The sequence below is a fragment of the Sorex fumeus genome, unplaced genomic scaffold (genome assembly GCF_029834395.1).
Source record: "Sorex fumeus unplaced genomic scaffold, SorFum_2.1 ptg000009l, whole genome shotgun sequence".
In the NCBI taxonomy this organism is placed as follows: Eukaryota; Metazoa; Chordata; class Mammalia; order Eulipotyphla; family Soricidae; genus Sorex; species Sorex fumeus.
Genome location: NW_026606066.1, coordinates 947910 through 968111, shown reverse-complemented (window position 1 = coordinate 968111; position 20202 = coordinate 947910).

The following is a 20202-nucleotide window of genomic DNA, read 5'->3' as shown; positions in this document are numbered from 1 at the left end:
ACACTTCATCCACAAAAAGCTGAATACACATTCTTCTCAACCGTACATGGAACATTCTCCAAGATAGACCACATGCTGAGCCACAAAACATGCCTCCATAAAATTAAGAAGATAGAGATTGTATCAACAATCTTCTCAGACCATAATGCGCTGAAATTAGAAGTAAATCACACACAAAAACAGAAAACTAAATCAAACACCTGGAAATTAAACAGTGCGCTATTGAACAACGAGTGGATTAGACAGGAAATCAAAGAGGAAATCAAAAGATTCCTAGAAATGAATGAAAATGAGAACACGAGTTACCAAAACTTGTGGGACACAGCAAAAGCTGTGTTGAGGAAAGTTTATAGCTCTACAAGCATTTTTCAGGAAGGAGGAGAGAGCACACATAAGTAACCTAATCTCACAGCTTAAGATCTTAGAGAAGGACCAAAAAAAGGAGCACAACCCGAACAGGAGAAAGGAAATAATAAAACTCAGAGCAGAGATTAACGAGATGGAAACCCAAAAAACAATCCGAAAGATCAATGAAACCAAGAGCAGGTTCTTCGAGAAAATTAACAAGATTGATAAGCCTCTAGCAAAACTCACAAAGAAAGGGAGAGAGAAAACCCTAATAAACCGAATCAGAAATGAAAAGAGGGTCATTACAACAGAAACTACAGAAATTCAAAGGATCCTCAGGGAGTACTTTGAGAAGTTTTATGCCACGGAACATCAAAACCTCGAGGAAATGGATAAATTCCTAGACTCCTACAGACTCCCAAGGCTGAACCAAGAAGACCTGGAATACCTGAACAGACCTATCACCATCAAGGAAATTGAAATGGTAATAAAAAGTCTCCCCGAGCACAAAAGTCCAGGGCCGGATGGATTCACTAGTGAAATCTTCCAAATCTTTAAAGAGGACTTACTCCCAATCCTCTTTAAGCTTTTCCACGAAATTGAAATATCAAAAACACTTCCAAACAGTTTCTACGAAGCAAATATCACACTGATACCAAAAGCAGACAGAGATACCACACAGAAAGAGAATTACAGACCGATATCCCTGATGAACACAGATGCAAAGATCCTCAACAAACTACTAGCAAATAGAATCCAACTACTCATCAAAAAGATCATACACCATGACCAAGTAGGATTCATCCCAGGGATGCAAGGATGGTTTAACATTCGGAAATCAATCAACATAATCCATCATATCAACAAAAGAAAAGATAAAAAGCATATGATTATATCAATAGATGCAGAGAAAGCATTTGACAAGATCCAGCACCCCTTTATGATGAAAACCCTAGCCAAAATGGGTATAGAGGGGACCTTCCTCAACATAATTAAAGCCATCTACCACAAGCCTGCAGCAAGCATCATCCTCAATGGGGAAAAACTGAGAGCCTTCCCTCTAAGATCAGGGACGAGACAAGGATGCCCACTATCTCCACTGCTGTTCAATATAATACTGGAAGTACTTGCAATAGCGATTAGGCAAGAAAAAGATATTAAGGGCATTCAGGTAGGAAAGGAAGAAATCAAGTTCTCACTATTCGCAGATGATATGATACTATATTTAGAGAACCCAATAACCTCCACCAAAAAACTCTTAGAAACAATAGACTCATATAGTAAAGTTGCAGGCAATAAAATCAATACCCAAAAGTCCATGGTTTTCCTATACGCAAACAGTGAGAGAGAAGAAAGCAACATGAAAAAACAATCCCGTTCACAATTGTGCCCCAGAAAATCAAGTACCTAGGAATGAGCTTAACTAAGGAAGTAAAGGACCTGTACAAAGAAAACTACAAAACGCTACTTCAGGAAATAAAAGAGAACATGAGGAAATGGAAAGATATCCCCTGCTCAGGGGTCGGGAGACTTAACATTGTCAAAATGGCAATACTACCGAAAGCATTGTATAAATTCAATGCAATCCCTATAAGGATACCCATGACATTCTTCAAAGAAATGGAGCAAACACTCCTGAAATTTATATGGAACAATAAGCCCCCACAAATAGCTAAAGCAATTCTTGGGGAAAAGAAAATGGGAGGAATCAACCTCCCGAACTTCAAATTGTACTACAAAGCAGTAATAATTAAAACAGCATGGTACTAGAACAAAGGCAGAACTGCAGACCAATGGAACAGGGTTGAATACACTGACATCTCCCCTCAATCATATGATCATCTAATCTTTGATAAAGGTGCAAGTAATGTGAAGTGGAGTAAGGAAAGCCTCTTTAACAAATTGTGCTGGCATCACTGGACGGCTACATGCAAAAAAATGGGCTCAGAACTCTGCCTAACACCGTGTACAAAAGTAAGATCAAAATGGATTAAAGACCTCAATATCAGACCAGAAACCATAAGGTACATTGAAGACAAAGTTGGCAAAACCCTCCATGACATTGAAGCTAATGGTATCTTCAAAGATGCCACGCCACTGGCCGAGCAAGTGAAAACAGAGATAGATAAATGGGACTATCTTAAACTAAAGCTTCTGCACCTCCAAAGAAACAGTGACCAAAATACAAAGACAGTCTACAGAATGGGAAAGGATATTCGCCGAATACACATCTGACAAGGGGTTGATATCCAGGATATACAAAATACTGGTTAAACTCCACAAGAAGAAAACATCCAACCCCATCCAAAAATGGGGCAATGAAATGAACAGAAACTTTCTCAAAGAAGAAATCCGAATGGCAAAAAAGCACATGAGAAAATGCTCTACATCATTAATCATCAGGGAGATGCAGATCAAAACCACAATGAGATACTATCTCACACCTCAGATACTGGCCCACATTCAAAAGAACAAAAGCAACCGATGCTGGCGTGGATGTGGCGAGAAAGGGACACTCCTTCACTGTTGGTGGGAATGTCCACTGGTTCAGCCCTTCTGGAAAACAGTATGGACGATTCTCAAAAAATTAGAAATTGAGCTCCCATTTGACCCAGCAATACCACTCCTGGGAATATATTCCAGAGAGGCAAAAATGTATAGTCAAAGTGACATCTGCACCTGTTTGTTCATTGCAGCACTCTTTACAATAGCCAGAAACTGGGAGAAACCTGAATGCCCAAGAACAGATGACTGGTTAAAGAAACTTTGGTACATCTACACAATGGAGTACTATGTAGCTCTTAGAAAAGATGAAGTCATGAAATTTACATACAAGTGGTACAACATGGAAAGTATCATGCTAAGCGAAATGAGTCAGAAAGAGAGGGATAGACATAGAAAGATTGCATTCATCTGGGGGATATAAAGTAACAAAATATGAGATTAATACCCAAGAATAGCGGAGATCAGCACCAGGAGGATTACTCCATAACTTAGAGGCCAGCCAGGTATTCTAGGGGAAAGGGCAGTTCAGATAGAGAAGGAAGCACCAAATAAAGGGTGTTAGGAGGATCCTCCCAGGAGGGGAGATGCATGTCGAAAGTAGACTATGAACTGAACATGTTTGCCACTCAATGCCTCTTTTGCAGACCACAACACCCAAAACGAGAGAGAGAACACGGGATTGCCCTGCCACAGAGGCAGGGGGGATGGGGGGGATGGGGGTGGGAAGGATATTATCCATGGTGGTGGAAAATGGGCACTGGTGGAGGGATGGGTATCTGATCATTGTATAATCGAAACCCAAGCACAAAAAATAGTAAATCTACAACTGTAAAAAAAAAAAAAGAAATAAAATAATGACAATCCCAAAAGCCATCCACATTATCTCACGGGGAAATGAGCCAGAGGCAGCAATCCCCTTGGCCAAGCCCTGTGCAGTACAGCTTCTGGAGGCTCAGAGACAGTTCCCATAGCAACAGGAGCCTGGGGGTCTGTTAGTCCTGCCTTCCCGTGCTGGTGCTGACCACTTCGTGTTTAGAAAGCAGAAAGTAAAGCCAAGGAGCAAATGTTGGCTACCAATGTGCAAATCTTCGGGCTCTGTGTTAGCTCCCTTTTGCTATCAGTTTTAGATTTGACAAAACAGTAGTGGCTTCTGAATTATGGCCTAGACTTGGGGGGTAGGAAAAGCTTGCTGACCCAGATAACTGATTCCCTTCTTCTCCACTGTGCATGGGAACAGCCCACTGTATGCAGTTGTGAGTTTCTCTTCCTGACCCACTTGCCCGCATCATTCATTTATTCCATAAACACATACTGAGCAGCTACAGAATGCACAAAGCTCCAACAAGGGTCCTTGTGGAAGCTCATCATGGAGGAAAACCCATCCTTCTAATGTAGGCAGGTAGATAGGGAAAGGCCTTCGACAATGAAACTCAGATCAACAAAACTTCTGGGAGGAAAATTCTAAGGCTGATCCAACCTGTGAATATGGATAAGTCCTTGAACAGCAACGGACCATGAGGAGATTGAACCCCTCCCCATGAAAGAAATTCCTCGAGTACCCTCAGACCTCTCCCTTAACCTAATTAACTTTAGTGAATCAGCCCAAAGAAGACCACCACCGCTCCCAATCCCCCTGGTAACCTCCTTAGCAATGGACTTTTACCTAGGAAGAAGCCCTACATGGGGGTAGGTTGGAGGAACCCTGTAAAGGACACATTGAACAAAGGAAGGTCGCACTTATCCTCGTGTGCTGCTTGCACCCACATGGCCAAGCACGTGTGATGCCCAAGCACATGTGTCGCCCACATCTCCTCTCTTGAGATGTATACTTTCATGCTTTCATGTCTAATGCTGGGGTGTGTTTAGGGGCTCTCTCTCTCTCTCTTTCTCTCTCTCTCTCTCTCTCTCTCTCTCTCTCTCTCTCTCTCCGCCCTTGGAGAAGCCTGCATTCTCTCTTGAGCGCATTACTCTCTCCCCCTCCACACCTTCAAAAACCCTGCAAATAAAATCTATTTATTTCACTGCTTGTCTACTCCTGAAATTCCTTTCTGCAGGGTGAGACAAGAACCCAGAAACCATGGGTCCCGGATGGCAGAGGCGGATGGGGAAAAAGTGATTGTCTTTCTGCTTGCTTCACATAAGTCACCTGTGGGGCCCACTGACATCACTTTCTCATACATGAAGACCAGGAGCTCTACCATTGAGTTACACCCCGACCCTGCACATACATCTTGATTATTGTTGCTGGGGCCATACTGATGCAGGCAGGTAGACAGCAAAGGCCCTCGGAGATGAAATTTAGGTCAACAAAACTGGGAAGGAAAATTTTAAGACTGAAACACTCGGTGGATACAGAAAACAAAGACCTGATAAGACCCTCAGCAGACCCTGAGGAGATTGGACCCCTCCCCATGAAGTTCCTCTCCTTTAATCTAATTAACTTTAGTGATTCAGCCCCGAGAAGATTCCAGAACTTCCGGATCAAGACAACCTGCAAAGAGCCTATAAAAGCCACTGTGAACAAAGGGCCCGCATATGCTGCCCATGTGCTGCTTGTGCCCGTGTGGCCAAGCACATGCGGTACCTGAGCACATGTGTCACCCACATCTCTACTTTTATGCTTTTCTATCTAATTCTGGGGTGTGTGTTAGGGGCTCTCTCTGCCCTTGGAGAAGCCCGCGTTCTCTCTTGAGCACCTTACTTTGTCTCTCTTACTCTGCACTCTCTCCCACTTTCTCTACCTCCTTCCCCTCAAAAACCTCCAAATAAAATCTGTTTTACTTCACTGCTTGTCTACTTCTGAAATTATTTTCTGTGAGCAAGACAAGAACCCAGTAACCCTGGGTCCCAGGTGGCAGAGGTGGATCGAAAGTGACTGTCTTTTCCTCCTGACTCCCATGAATAACCCGTGGGGTCCACCGACATCAATACCAGGTGGTGCCTGGGTGCCTGGGGCCACCATAAGCTGTGCTTGGACGCAGTAGTGCTGGGAAGGTGGGCACATGCAGTGCTAAGGATCAAATTCAGGATCATGCAGGAACAAGGTGTGTGCCCTACCATTGAGCCACTTCCCTGGTCCTGCGAAAACATTTCCTGACCTTTTGGGGGATTTTTGTTTGTTTGTTTGTTTGACTGCTACCATTGTTGCAATGAATGGTCACACACATACACACATACACACACACACACACACACACAACACACATTGTTCCGGTATCCAGCGGCTGTACACTTGGTTATGGTCCTGAGGGAGAGAAGGAGAGACATGAGAAAGTCTGAGAAGGAACATAACTTTCCAGGAGAGCTGGGAATATTCGATACCTTGATTTGAGCCTGATCACACACAAAAATTCAGCTATAAGGGGTCTGGTGCCACCAGCAGGTCGATCTGTACCTGTGAGGCAAGCGCATCAGCAGCCTGATGGTGCCTTCAGACTTCCAGATACCCTCAAATTGCTGCTGTGCCTTTGGCCAGACCCCAAAAACTTGGGGCAAAGTTTACCAAGAAAGTAAATGGCCAAAAGATAGGTATGTGGGAGACACACCCACAAACCACCTCCGGCTCAGCTATATAATTAGAGGCATGGCCTCTCTGGTTCCTGATTGAACTGCTTAACAGCCATGATCCCAGAGACTCAGAAACAAATCTCGAAATCCAGCAACTTTTGGCAGAAATGCGTCCGATCCCTGCAGTAGGTTACCGGTGCTGGGCCAACCCAGGTGGGAATAGGTTCCGTGCCTTGGCCTGTTCCCCCTGGTGGGTGGCCTGGTGGCCGCCATCCTCCAGAGGCCACTGGACAGTCAGGTTTGGGCCCGCAGTGACGAGACATGCAAGGCCTCATGGGATGGGGGTGGAGCCAGTTCTGTACTCCAGACCCCAACAAGACCCCAAGTCATCGCCCATGAACGGCCTCTCTGGCTCCTGATAAAGCTGCTTAACAGCCGTGATCCCAGAGACTCAGAAACAAATCTCAAAACCCAGCGGCTTTTGGCAGAAATGCGTCCAGACCCTGCAGTAGGTTACTGTCACCAGGCCACCCCAGCGGGGAAAGGGTGTTGTCCCTCCGCCTGCTTCCCCCAGGGGGCTCGGTAACTGTCATCTTCCAGAGGCCATTGGACAGTCAGGTCTGGGCCCACAGTGACAAGACACTTTGGGCCTCACAGGATGGGGGTGGAGCCGGTCCTGTCCTCCCCACCCCGAGACCCCAAGTCATCGCCCACAAATGGCCTTTCTGGCTCCTGATCAAGCTGCTTAACGGCCATGATCCCAGAGACTCAGGAGCAAATCTCGGAACCCAGCAGGTTTTGGCAGAAATCCCTCCAGATTTAAGTGTTAAAATTTCGGAATTTCAAAATCACGCCGCCACTACTGCAGCCACACGACATCATATGTTATTCATAACCAGCAATAGAAAACAAATTGTCTACTGTTGCCTTTTCAGCAGATCTGAGTGTTAAGGTAAAATTTCAAATAATAATGGTGGGTCTGACAACACCCAAAAGGAGAGAGAGAACACAGGGGATTGCCCTGCCACAGAGGCAGGGTGAGATGGGAGGGATGGCAGTGGGAGGGATATTATCCATGATGGTGGAAAATGGGCACTGGTGGAGGGATGGGTATTTGATCATTGTATAATCGAAACCCAAGCACAAAAAATTGTAAATCTACAACTGTACCTCATGGTGTTTCACTAAAAATAATTTTTAAAAAATGGTGGGTCTGGTGTCAAAATATTGAATGTGATCAAAGTAGAGAGAGAGTAATGTGGAAATCATCTGCCCCACAAGGTAGGGGGAGGGTGTGGGATGGGAGTATACTGGGGTTGTTGGGGTTGGAGAATGGGCACTGGTGAAAGTACGGGTGTTTCATTTTATGACCAAGACTTAGACCCAAAAGCTTTGTAACTGCTCTCATGGTGATTCAATAAATAAAATTATAAAAAATGAAAAAAAAGTAGGGTGAAGTTCATGCACAATTCAATCAGCTAATCAGTGGCATGTAGCAGTACTCACACATTAAAAAAAGAGAAAATTCAGCTATACTGTCTACCACGCATAAGTTAAACATCTCCTTTTTAAAAAGTAAGATATATGAAAAGTTGTTCTGCATCAATTATCATCAGGGAAATGCAAATCGAAACAACAATAAGATATCATTTCACCCCAGGGAGAGGAGGAGGAGGAGGAGGAGGAGGAGGAACAAGAACAAGAACAAGAAGAACAAGAGCAAGAACAAGCAGAGATATGGAAGAAAAAAGACTTCACCACTGGTGGGAATTCCACTGGTTCAGGCTTTTTGAAAAACAATATAAACACCTCTCAGAAAACTAGGAATTGAGTTTCCATATGACCCAGAAATTCCATAGTTTGGCATCTATTCCAAGGGCCCAAAAATTCTATTGAGAAAAGACATTTGAGCTACTATATTTGTTGGAGGGAAATGGTTAGTCTGGAGTGGAGGAGGTAGTACTGAAGGATGGGGGGACACTGGGACAGTGGTAAAGGGAAGTGAACACTCTTGTGGAGGTTTGATGCTGGAATGATTTACACAAGAAACCCTGCCACTAACAGTATTGTAAACCATGGTGCCTAAAATGAAATCTAAAAAAATACCCACAGGGGGTATGGTGCCGCCAGTAGGTCAATCTGTACCTGTGAGGTGAGTGCATCAGCAGCTTGATGGAGCTTTCAGACTTCCAGATACCCCAAAATTGCTGCTGTGCCTTTGGCCAGACCCCAAAAACTTGGGGCAAAGTTTACCAAGAAAGTAAACGGCCAAAAGATAGATATGTGGTAGACACACCCACAAACCACCTCCAGCTCAGCTATATAATTGGAGGCATGGCCTCTCTGGTTCTGATTGAACTGCTTAATGGCCATGATCCCAGAGACTCAGAAACGAATCTCGGAACCCAAAGGCTTTTGGCAGAAATGTATCCTGTTCCTGCAGTAGGTTACTGGCGCTGGGCCACCCCAGGTGGGAATAGGTTTTGTGCCTTGGTCTGTTCCCCCTGGAGGCCCAGTGACCGCCATCCTCCAGAGGCCCTAGACAGTCAGGTTTGGGCCCTCAGTGGTGAGACAAACAGGATCTCACAGGATGGGGGTGGAGCCGGCCCTTTTCTCCTCGTCCCAACGAGCCCCCAAGCCGCCACCCACGAACGGCCTTTCTGGCTCCTAATCAAGCTGCTTACTGGCCATGATGCAAGAGACTCAGGAACAAATCTCGGAACCCAGCAGGTTTTGGAAGAAATCCCTCCAGATTTAATTGTTTAAATTTCGGAATTTCAAAACCACGTGGCCACTACTACAGCCACGCAACATCATATATTATTCATAATCAGCAATAGAAAACAAATTGTCTACTGTTCCCTTTTCAGAAGATCTGAGTGTTGGGGTAAAATATCAAATAATAATGGTGGGTCTGGTGTCAAAATATTGAATGTAATCAAAGTAGAGAGAGAGTAATGTGGAAATCATCTGCCCCACAGGTAGGAGGAGGGTATGGGATGGGGGTATACTGGGGGTTTTGGTGGTGGAGAATGGGCACTGGTGAAAGTACGGGTGTTTCATTGTGTGACCGAGACTTAAACCCGGAAGCTTTGTAACTGCTCTCACGGTGATTCATTAAATAAAATTATAAAAAATTTAAAAAGAAAGAAAAAAAGAAAGTAAGGTGGAATTCATGCCCAATTCAATCAGCTAATCAGTGGCTGAATAAATAGTAGTACTCCTACATAAAAAAAAAAAATACCCACAAACATGTGAACATGGAGACACACACCAAGTGAGTGCCACAGTAGGGCCAGGTGATGGAGGGCACAAATATTCCCTGGAAGAAGCCCCAGACAGACAACAGAGCCGGAGAGGTAGTCCAGAGGGTAAGGAATTACCTTGCAGATCCCAGCCTGGCTCACTCCCCAGCACCTCATATGGACCTCTGAGCACGGCCAGAAGTGATCCTTGATCACAAGCCAGAAGTAAGCCCTGAGCATAACAGGTGTGGCCCCTCCAAAAAAATGGAAAAGAGAACAGAGAACAGGGCAGGAGAAGTCACAAAGTCTCCACCCAGAGGCTCTTAGCCTCTGGGTGCCAAGGGACATGGAGGGACTCCAAAGTGCCCAACCTCTGTTCTCTGCCTTTCAGTGAGATCACAGCCTCTAACAATAACACCCATCGTTAGCTGAAGTGACTGACATGAAACCAAATCTTATTTTTTGCTCTCTAGTCAGTAAGAACTTTTGAAATAGAAAACCCACCGTTGAACAGCATCTGAGCAGAAAGATTATAGGAGAGCAAATTGGTGGCACTTTTCTGGAATGTTTTTGTGGTATAAGGCAAAATTCTGAAAAATGAACACATCCTAGGAAGCCCAGGACAATATCTGAATATTTTTACAGGTGTGTTTAAATAACAAAAGGGGGGGGCAATAAGCCAAATGTTCAATAATCTATTATCTGACCTCATTTTTGTTTGTGTTTGTTTGTTTGTTTGGGTGGCACCCAACAATGCTCAGAGATTACTACTGGCTCTGAACTCAGCAATTACTCCTGGTGATACTCAGGGGATCCTATGGGATGCTGGGATTGAACCCAAGTCAGTCACATGCAATGTAAGCAAGTGCTGTGCTCTCTCTCTCCAACCTCATTTTAAAAATATGTAGTCAGCTGGGACCAGAGTGATGTACAGCAAGTAGGGCACTTGCCTTCACACCTGGGTTCAATCAAACCTGGGTTTGCTCTCTGGCACCTCCTATTGTCCCCTGAGCCCCACCATCAGTGAATCCTGAACACAGGAGTAGGCTCTGAGCACAGCCAAGGAATGGCCCCCAAACCAAAATATAAAAGCTACATTGGTAAAAGCAGGGAAAAAAATTTGAATAAAATAAGCAGGAGGCCAGGGAGATGATGTCAAGGCCTCAGCAAATGTTTCACATGCAGGAAACCCAAGTTAAATCCCCAACACTGCATGGTCTCCTGCACACTGCCAAAAATGAGCTCTCCCCAATCCCTGAGCAGAGAGCTAAGAGTGTAGACTGAGCACTGCTTGGAGTGGCCTCAAAATCAAACAAATAAAAATAATTATGATAAAGTGGTGAGACAGCCACATTCTCCTTCAGCGAGCAATGGCATATACTCAGACAAACTCTCTAGAAAACAATTCAACATCACGTATCCAGAGTCGAAATTTTATATTCTTGGTCCAAAAATGAAACCTATCTTCAATAAATAACCTCAGAGATGCAATCAGAGTGCATATAGCAAAATGTTCCTAACACTATCATTTGTAATAATGGAAAACTGGAAACTACTTTATAGAATATCAATCCAATTCTTTATAGAAACAAAGGGAAAAAATCAATATAAACCAAAATTTTAACAGTGGTCTCTCCTCTGGGTACCAGAAATAAGATTTTTATTTCAGGAGTCAGAGCGATAGTACAGCAGGTAGGGCACCTGTCTTACACGTGGTTGACCAGATTTGGTCCTGTGCACCACATACAGTCCCCCAGGCCTTACCAGGAATTTTCTAAGTGCATAACCAAAAGTAATCCCTGATGGGGCTGGAGCGATAGCACAGCAGGGAGAGCATTTGCCTTGCACGTGGCCGACCCAGGTTCGATTCCCAGCATCCCATAAGTTCCCCTGAGCACCGCCAGGAGTAATTCCCGAGTGCAGAGCCAGGAGTAACCCCTGTGCATCGCCGGGTGTGACCCAAAAAGGAAAAAAAAAATAATCCCTGAGTACCATAGGTGTGGTCCAAAAAGAAACAAAATCAAAAAACAAAAATCCATTTTTTTATGGGCCAGAAAAACAATTAAAGGGTTAAGGTTCTTGCCTTGCACACAGCTGCCCTGGGCTCAATCCCCACCTTCAAATATATATGGTCTCCTGAGTCCCACAGGAGTGATCCCTCAAGGCCAGAGCAACAGTACAATGTGTAGAATGCTTGTTTGGCATGCGGCTGACCTGAACTCAATCCCCAGTGCCCCATATGGTCCCCTGGGCACTTCCAGGACTGATCCCTGAGCACAGATACAGGAGTAAGTCCTAAATACTGCCATGTGGTGCAGAAACAATAACAACAGATACATATGTGTACACACACACACACACATACACACTATGTATAACATTTTCAGGCTCTTGTGTTTTACTTTACTAATGATTTTTGTTTTGGGGAGAAGGGATTGTTCTAGAAACAAGAGAGAAAAGTCAATAATCAGAGTTCAATGATTCTCTGATTCCATGTACAGGAGGCCCCCAGGATGTCCAGTTCAGATTAAAAGAAAGCAGGTCTTAGGAGGCAAAGGCAATGAGTGTTCAGACACAGACTTCCAGCTGTCAACAGTGGTAAAGGATGGTGATAACAGCCATACAAAATGTAAATGTCTGTAATGCCACAGAACTCTACACTTACAAGTGGTTTAGGTGGAAAGATTTGTTTTGTTTTTAATGTAGTTGTACTGCTATTTGGGCTGGAGCAATAGCCTTGCAAGCGGCCAACATGGCCAACCCGAGTTCGATTCCTCCGCCCCTCTCAGAGAGCCCCGCAAGCTACCGAGAGTATCTCACCCACACGGCAAAGCCTGGCAAGCTACCTGTGACATATTCCATATGCCAAACACAGTAACAACCAAGTCTCACAATGGAGACATTACTGGGCCCACTCGAGCAAATCGATGAACAAGGGGAGGACAGTGATGGTGACTGCTATTTATTCAGTCCCTGATTAAACTGACTGAAGAGGGCATAAACTCCACATCACTTGTTTTTATTTTTTAAATTGAATATCTGTAAGATAGATCATTACAGAGCTGTTCATAATTGGGTTTCAGTCATACAATGATAAAGCATCCATCCCTCCACTAATGTACATTTCCCCACCACCAATGTCCCGTTTCCCCTCCCACCCACCCCCAACACCCTACCACCACCCCTACCCTCCCTCTATGGGAGGCACTTTCCATCTTATTCTCTCTCTCCTTTTCCTTTTATGCATTATGGTTTACAATACAAGTACTAAGAGGTCATCATGTTTGTTCAGGGCATTCAGTATTTTCATTGGACTGGAGTAGCTTTTTAACTGGGTGGCACCTTTTGGGTGCAGATATGACTGCCAAGGCTTATGCAGAGAGGTATACCATGCTGACCCTGAGAAAGCCTGGAGATTTCAGTCACAAAACCCACACACCAGGATTTTCAGCAGAATTTATCTCAGTGAGGTCCATCCTGTGACAGTGGAGTCAGTCCAGGGATATGGCAGCGATTTTGGATTGTGGAAGCAAGAGGCTGTCAGGGGCTCTGCTTGGGTCGGCACCAGACTACCCCACTGCCTCCAATATAACCCAGTCTGTTCAGCCTTGCACGGGTCCAAAATTAACAATGACTTTTCATCTCTTTCAAGAATTGTTTATGGGTTCTGAAGCAAGGCCGGTAGTAGAGCTTACATGGTGTCCCTGAAGTTGATTCATGAGGGTGACTGCTGGTGCTTCCAAGCATATTGGGAACTGGAGGAAGATAAGTCATTCCCAACTCCGAGATAGCCTGGAGGTTATAGTCACAAAACCAGCATATCTGAATTTTCAGCAGATAATATCTTGGTGAGATCTATCCTGAGAAGTTGGATTCAGGCTGGAAATATGGCGGGAATTTCCGATTGTGGAATGAAGCGGCTGCCAGGGTCTCTGCTTGGATGGGCACCAGGCTGATCAACTCCCCTCCAATTTACCAAGGTCTCTTCAGCCAGGCACAAGCCCAGATTGTGGTTTTTGATCGCTTTCGAGATTAATGGGTCTCTGAAGCTTGGCTAGTTTTAGAGCTTACGTGGTGGCGCTGGAGTTGGTTTGTGGGAGTGACTGCAGGTTCTTTCAGGAGTATTGGAAAATGGGATAGGTAGCCTATCCTAACACCGAGAATGCCTGGAGATTTCAGTCACAAAACCCACATATCAGCAGATTATATTTCCAGAAGATTATATATCGGTGAGGTCCGTCCCAAGATGGTAGAGTCAGTTTGGGGATATGGTGGCCATTTTGGATTGTGGAAGCAAGGAGCTGCCACTGGTTCTTCTTGGGCAGACACCAGGCTGACCTGTCATCCCTACGATTTACACTGGTCTGTTCATCCTTGCATTGATCCAAGATTAACTGCAGATTTTGATCTCTTTCGAGAATTTTTATGGGTTCTAAAGCAAGGTCAGTAGTAGAGTTTACATGGTAACACTGGAGTTGGTTCTTGGGGGTGACTGCCAGTGCTTCCAGGAGTATTGGGAAGTAAGGGGTGGTATCTCATCCTAACTCCAAGAAAGCCTGAAGATTTCAGTCACAAAACCTGGAAACCCAAGTTTTCAGCTGAGGTCCATCCTGATACAGTGGAGTCAGGCTGAATATATGGAGGTGATTTTGGATTGTAGAATCAAGGAGCTGCTAGGGGCCCTGCTTGGGCGGGCACAAGGCTGACTAACCCTTCTGACTTACCTCAGTCTGCCAACTTTGCACGGATCCAAGATTTACTGTGGTTTCTGATCTCTTCAAGATTTATTTATGGGTCTCTAAAGCAAGGCCAATAGAAGAGCTTATATGGTGGTGCTGAAGTTGGTCCATGGGGGTGACTGCCAGTGCATCCAGAAGTATTAGGAAGTGAAAGTGGGGGAAGGTAGCCCATCCCAACTCCAAGAAAACCTAGAGATTTCAGTCACAAAACCTGCATACTCAAATTTTCCGCAAATTATAACTCAGTGAGGCCCTCCTGAGAAGGTGGAGATAGGCTAGGGATATGGTGGCAATTTTGGATTGTGGAAGCAAGCGGCTATCAGGGCTCTGCTTGGGCAGGCTCCAGGCTGACCTGCCCCCCTCCAATTTACCAAGGTCTAATCAGCCATGCATGGATCCAAGATTAACTGCGGCTTTTAATCTCTTTCAAGATTTATTTATGGGTCTCTGAAATAAGTCTAATAAATGAGCCAGAGGTGGTTTGGGGTTATGGCTCCCACATACCTAACTTTTGGCTGTTAAATTTCTTGGGAAACTTGGTCCCAAGTTGTTGGGTCTGGCCAAAGGCACAGCGGCAATTTGGGGGTATCAGGAAGCCTGAAGGCACCATCAGGTTGTTGATGAACTTGCCCCACAAGCATAAGTTGACAGCTGGTGGGACAATACCCCCAAAAGATTCTTTATCCTCAGGGGTTTTTGTAGAATTCGTTCTCATTATAGGCTTAGATACCACAATTACAATATTATCAACATGCCGGTATTCATGTACAAAGTTACAGGACCCCACCATCACCAAAGTGCCCAACACCACTCTCCCTAGGTCAATTCTCTTAGAAGTACAGTTCATGAGTGTTGAAAGTAGGTAAAGGGATATACCTGATAACCTTTCAGTATCTATATTGCAAACCATAAGTGTTGGACTACAGCTCCAAATATTTTAGGCTTAATATTGGTTTGCCCTTTCCCCCTTGCCACAAGGAATTCAGGTTTATTATAGTGCTCCTGAGGCACTTCAATTCCATTGTGTTTATCTGTAAACTCTTCCCTATGCTCTCCTCCCCAACCAGTTAATTAGCTTTTCCCCCTTATCAGACTCTGTTAATTTGTAAGGTCAGATACTTCTAGGACACTGACCTTGTATTGTAAGTTAATATTGCCTTTCTCCTCTCCTTACATCTTTTGAATAGTTCACTTTAAAGCAATGCCCTTTTTGTATAGATACAGGAAGACCATTAATATTATGCTTTGTAACTTAGGATTTAATTGGCTGTGAATATAATTCACTCCTGGGCATCTGCTTTCTCGACTTAAGCCTCAGTTGCCCTTAGTTCCTAGCACCACAAAAGCAGGGTCCTGATGAGGGACTGAATGGACCCAGGGCAAGTGGTGAGCTACCCTGGCATTGAAATGGGCCAGGCCAAAGTGCCACGATTCTTAACTCTAAGAGTTTGATCATGGACAAATGCTGTCCTGATCCAAAAGTAACGACGAGACTAAGACCCTGCTAGGGATAGGAAAGACTATCTGGCCTGAGCACTGTAGTCTGAGATTGAGATGGCCCTAGGAGAACAATTCTATAAGTTTAAGGTATTTCTTACTGTATCCATACAAAATGATTTATATTATGTATGCTTATATATTTGTTGGACAAGGAGAGGAGAAACACACCCAGGGGATTCCGCTCTAGAGTGGGTGGATCTGATAATGAGAATCTGTCCTAGAAGCGAAAGAAGGGAAAGAATTCTACCCCTATTCATTGTGACTGCACCTATGTGTAATTTTTACCCCAACCCCTCATGCTGGGGGATATAATGAGACTGTAAGAATGGGCAGGAGGAGGCAGAGGAGAGAGACAGGAATGGATGGAGAGAGGATTGGAATAAACTGCAACTAAGACCAACCAGCCCGGCCCTCATTTCCTTCCTTTGCCTGCCCTTTATCACTGACCTCCCCAGCGTGGGGGAACCGGTGTGAGACCACTGAACGCGGGCGGCAGGAGAGATAGAGCTGCTGCTGCAGCCCTTTTATGAGTTTACACAAGAAGGACCACAAGGAGAGAGAAAAAAGAAAAGTGCCTGCTAAATGGAGGCGGTTATGAGAGGTGGGATGAGGGAGAACTGGGGGAGGGATACAGAGACATTGCTGGTGGGAAATGACACAGGTGAAAGGATGAGAGTTGGAACATTATATGACTGAAATTCAATCATAAACAACTTTGTAACTGTGTATCTCACTGTGATTCCAAAAAAAAAAAAGAAAAAAAGAGGTATGGTTTTGGGGTGGTGTTTGTTTATACAATTTTCAATTCTTGCAACTGTCACTGTCACTGTCACTGTCCTTCCGTTGTTCATCGATTTGCTCGAGCGGGCCCAGTAACGTCTCCATTGGAGACTTTGTTGTTACTGTGTCTGGCATATCGAATACGTCACGGGGAGCTTGCCAGGCTCTGCCGTGCGGGCGAGATACTCTCGGTAGCTTGCCAGGCTCTCCGAGAGGGGCGGAGGAATCGAACTCGGGTCGGCCATGTTGGCTGCGTGCAAGGCAAACACCCTACTGCTGTGCTATTGCTCCAGCCCTAAAGAAGTATAAATAATCACAAGGAGTTAACAAATGTCCCACCTGTTATAAGATACATTCAGGATGAAAGCCACCCCAATGTGCCAAAGATATCAATCATCTTTGTTTTTTTTTGGGGGGGGGGGCGGTTCACAATCGGCGATGCACAGGGGTTCCTCCTGGCTCTGCACTCAGTAATTACTCCTGGCGGTGCTCAGGGGACCATATGGGATGCTGGGAATTGAACCCGGGTTGGCCGCGTGCAAGGCAAACACCCTCCCCGCTGTGCTATCTCTCCAGCCCCAAAGATATCAATCATCTTTGAACTACAGACTTCTGTGGCTTTTTTTCTACCTATAGCCCAATAAATAAGAGCAAAATCTGTTCCAAGTTCCATCTGAGTAGTTGAGCATCAAATCTCCCCCAGATTCTTCTCTCCAACTCTCTCTCACTGCACACCAGTACATCCCCTCAGCACCCCTCTGCAGGCTAACCCCAATCTAGACATGGAAGTGGTCACATTGCTGATCTCAATGTGCCACCCATCTTTTCTCAGGGTATGGGACTGAGAAAATGGGGAGAGACCAAAAAAAAGGGTTGAAATAAACCAGTGTTAACACCCAAAAGGAGAGAGAGAACAGAGGGGAATGCCCTGCCACAGTGACAGGGTGGGATGGGGGGGGGGATGGGGGGTGGGAGGGATACTGGGATCCGTGGTGGTGGGAAGTGGGCACTGGTGGAGGGATGGTATTTGATCATTGTATAATTGAAACCCAAGCACAAAAATGTGTAAGTCTGCAACTGTACCTCATGATGTCTCACTATTAAAAAAATTTTTAATAAAAAATAAATAAATAAAAAGAAATAAACCAGTGTTATTTGAGTGCCATACTTAGCTCTCTGCATGTCCCAAAAGACCTGACATTCCTAGAACCGGCATCATCAGTTTCTATCTAATCGCTCAATGCTAAGATGTCCACAACGAGTAACACTTTTTCCCTTTGCTGATGTAAGATTTGGATTGTGTTTTTTTCTATTCATTCCAATCTAAAGATATCTGTTGGACTGTTTTTACATGCAAGCACTAGTGTCAGAGGCTGGCATTCAGCGATGAGCAAGATACAAGATTGCCAACAAAGAACTCAGACCGGGTGAGGAATGCACAAATGGACTAGTGCAAAGGACACAGTCCGAATAAGTCTGTATTCAAGGTCACGAGTAGGAGGTGGGGTCATGCCACCAGGGGAAGACCTGAAGTGCACGGGGGTCCTTCTGCCTCTGACACTCAGCTGGCGACTGAGTGCGTGCTCTGCTCAGCCCAGCTGTGTTCCCTTTCTTGCTGATATGCAAGAATTTTAATTACAAGACAAGTTCAATTCACTCAATGGAATAAGAATTAGCAATACAAAGGAATAAAGCACAGATTCTTGCAGCAACCTGGCTGAACCTTGAAGATATGCTAAGAGAAAAGGCATTCACAGGGGTCTGGTTAATGGGGAGGGGGCTTTCCTTGCATGCAGCCGATCTGAGTTCAATCCCTGGCATTCCATATGGTCCCCAGAGCACCACCATGAGTAATTCCTGCATGCAGAACTAGGAGTAACCCCTGAGTATCACCAGGTTGTGACCCAAAAAGACCAAAAAAAAAAAAAAGGCAGCAAAAATTACACTTAACAGGTATGAGCACTGCAATCTTTAATGTTGTCTGTGTATTACAGAGGCCACACTCAGAAGAGCTCAGGGGCCTCCAGGGCACAGTCAGCAGGCAACCATGTGGTGCCAGGGATAAACCCAGGGTCTCACACATTAGAAATTTGCTCAACCACTAACACCCTCCCCTACATACCTCCATCCTGAACTACCTGTTGGAATTCTGAGACAATTTCAGAATTGTCTCAGAATTCTGCTCATCCTTGAGTCCGGCTCACCCTATGGGTGGGGTCAATCAAATTTTGAGGTCAAAAAAAAAGTTTTGAGGTCACAGCTGGATATGGTTGTGGGGCTACTCCAAGATGAGTGCTCAGAATGCCTCCCGAAAGTGCTCAGGTCTTTCTTATAAACGGTAAGAAATATAGGTGAAATCAAGTCAAATTTTTTCTGAATCCGTTAAAAAAAAAAAGAAATCTTGTGCCAGATTTTCTTGGGCTTTCCTCAAGAATATTTTGGTATTTTCCTCAAGGGGATTTGGAAATATTCCGATTTTCAGGTTCTCTTCAGTGGGCATCAATAGCTCAAGCATCCAGGGGTGAGTTCTGTCAAACTAGAGGCACTCATGGGGCCAGGGAAATGGGTAAGTGGTAGAGGGCACAGGGTTTGATCCCCAGCACCACACTGTTTCCTGAGAACCACTGGGAGTAACTTCTGAGCACTAATCTGGGAACATCCCTAAGCACCACTGGTTGTGGCAAAAGAAAACGGAGAGGGGGGGATCCAGAGGCAGTCTTGCCCTTTGCTTCTCTCCCAAAACTATTAAAATGTAAGTGCCTAGATATACTATAATCAGTTAATAGAGAACCTAGTGGGGGCCAGTCAATAGTACATCAGGGAAGGTCCTTGCCTTGCATGGAAACAACCTGAATATGGTCCTAAATATGGTCCCCCAGCACCACCAGGTGTGGCCCCAAAAGTCAAAATAAAGAACTTAGGTGATGGTAGGTAGTAAAAGTTAAAGTGCATGCCTAGAAGGTCCCTTTCCTAGCATATGATCCCCCATCGCCAGTTCTCCTGAGCAGCTGAGAGTGGCCTGAGAGTCCCCTAAGAATACCAGGGTGGCTCAGATAATCCCCAGCACCAAAGTGTCCAAGCAATGTGGCATCCTGGGGGCCTTCCATTAAACCACTGACTTGGCTAGCCAAGAACCAACAGTGTGGCTCCAGCCTTCTTGAGCGCAATATGGAAGGTCCAACCAAAACAAATAATATAAAATTCATCCTCAAATCCAATGTTTAGTTCATGTGCTCCCTCCCTCCGTGCGCGCGCGCACACACACACACACACACACACACACACACACACACACACACCCCCATCTGCAGGATCTAATGCTTCCACACAAGACTTCACTGTCCTCCACTTTTCAGCAGTCACATACCTAGCACCCTCTCCCCACCCCTTCCCTCTATGGTTGTGACGAGCAGGGCCTTCCCATCTGGTGGCAGCGCTTCCATGTTAGTCCACTGAGCTGTAGTACTCACACCCTGTGCACTGTGCACGTGTGCTGGGGTCCACATTCGACCTGTGGTGCTCACGCACATCCCAGCTGCAGGGAGTTGTACTAGGGCAGTTGCCATGGTGTGCACAAA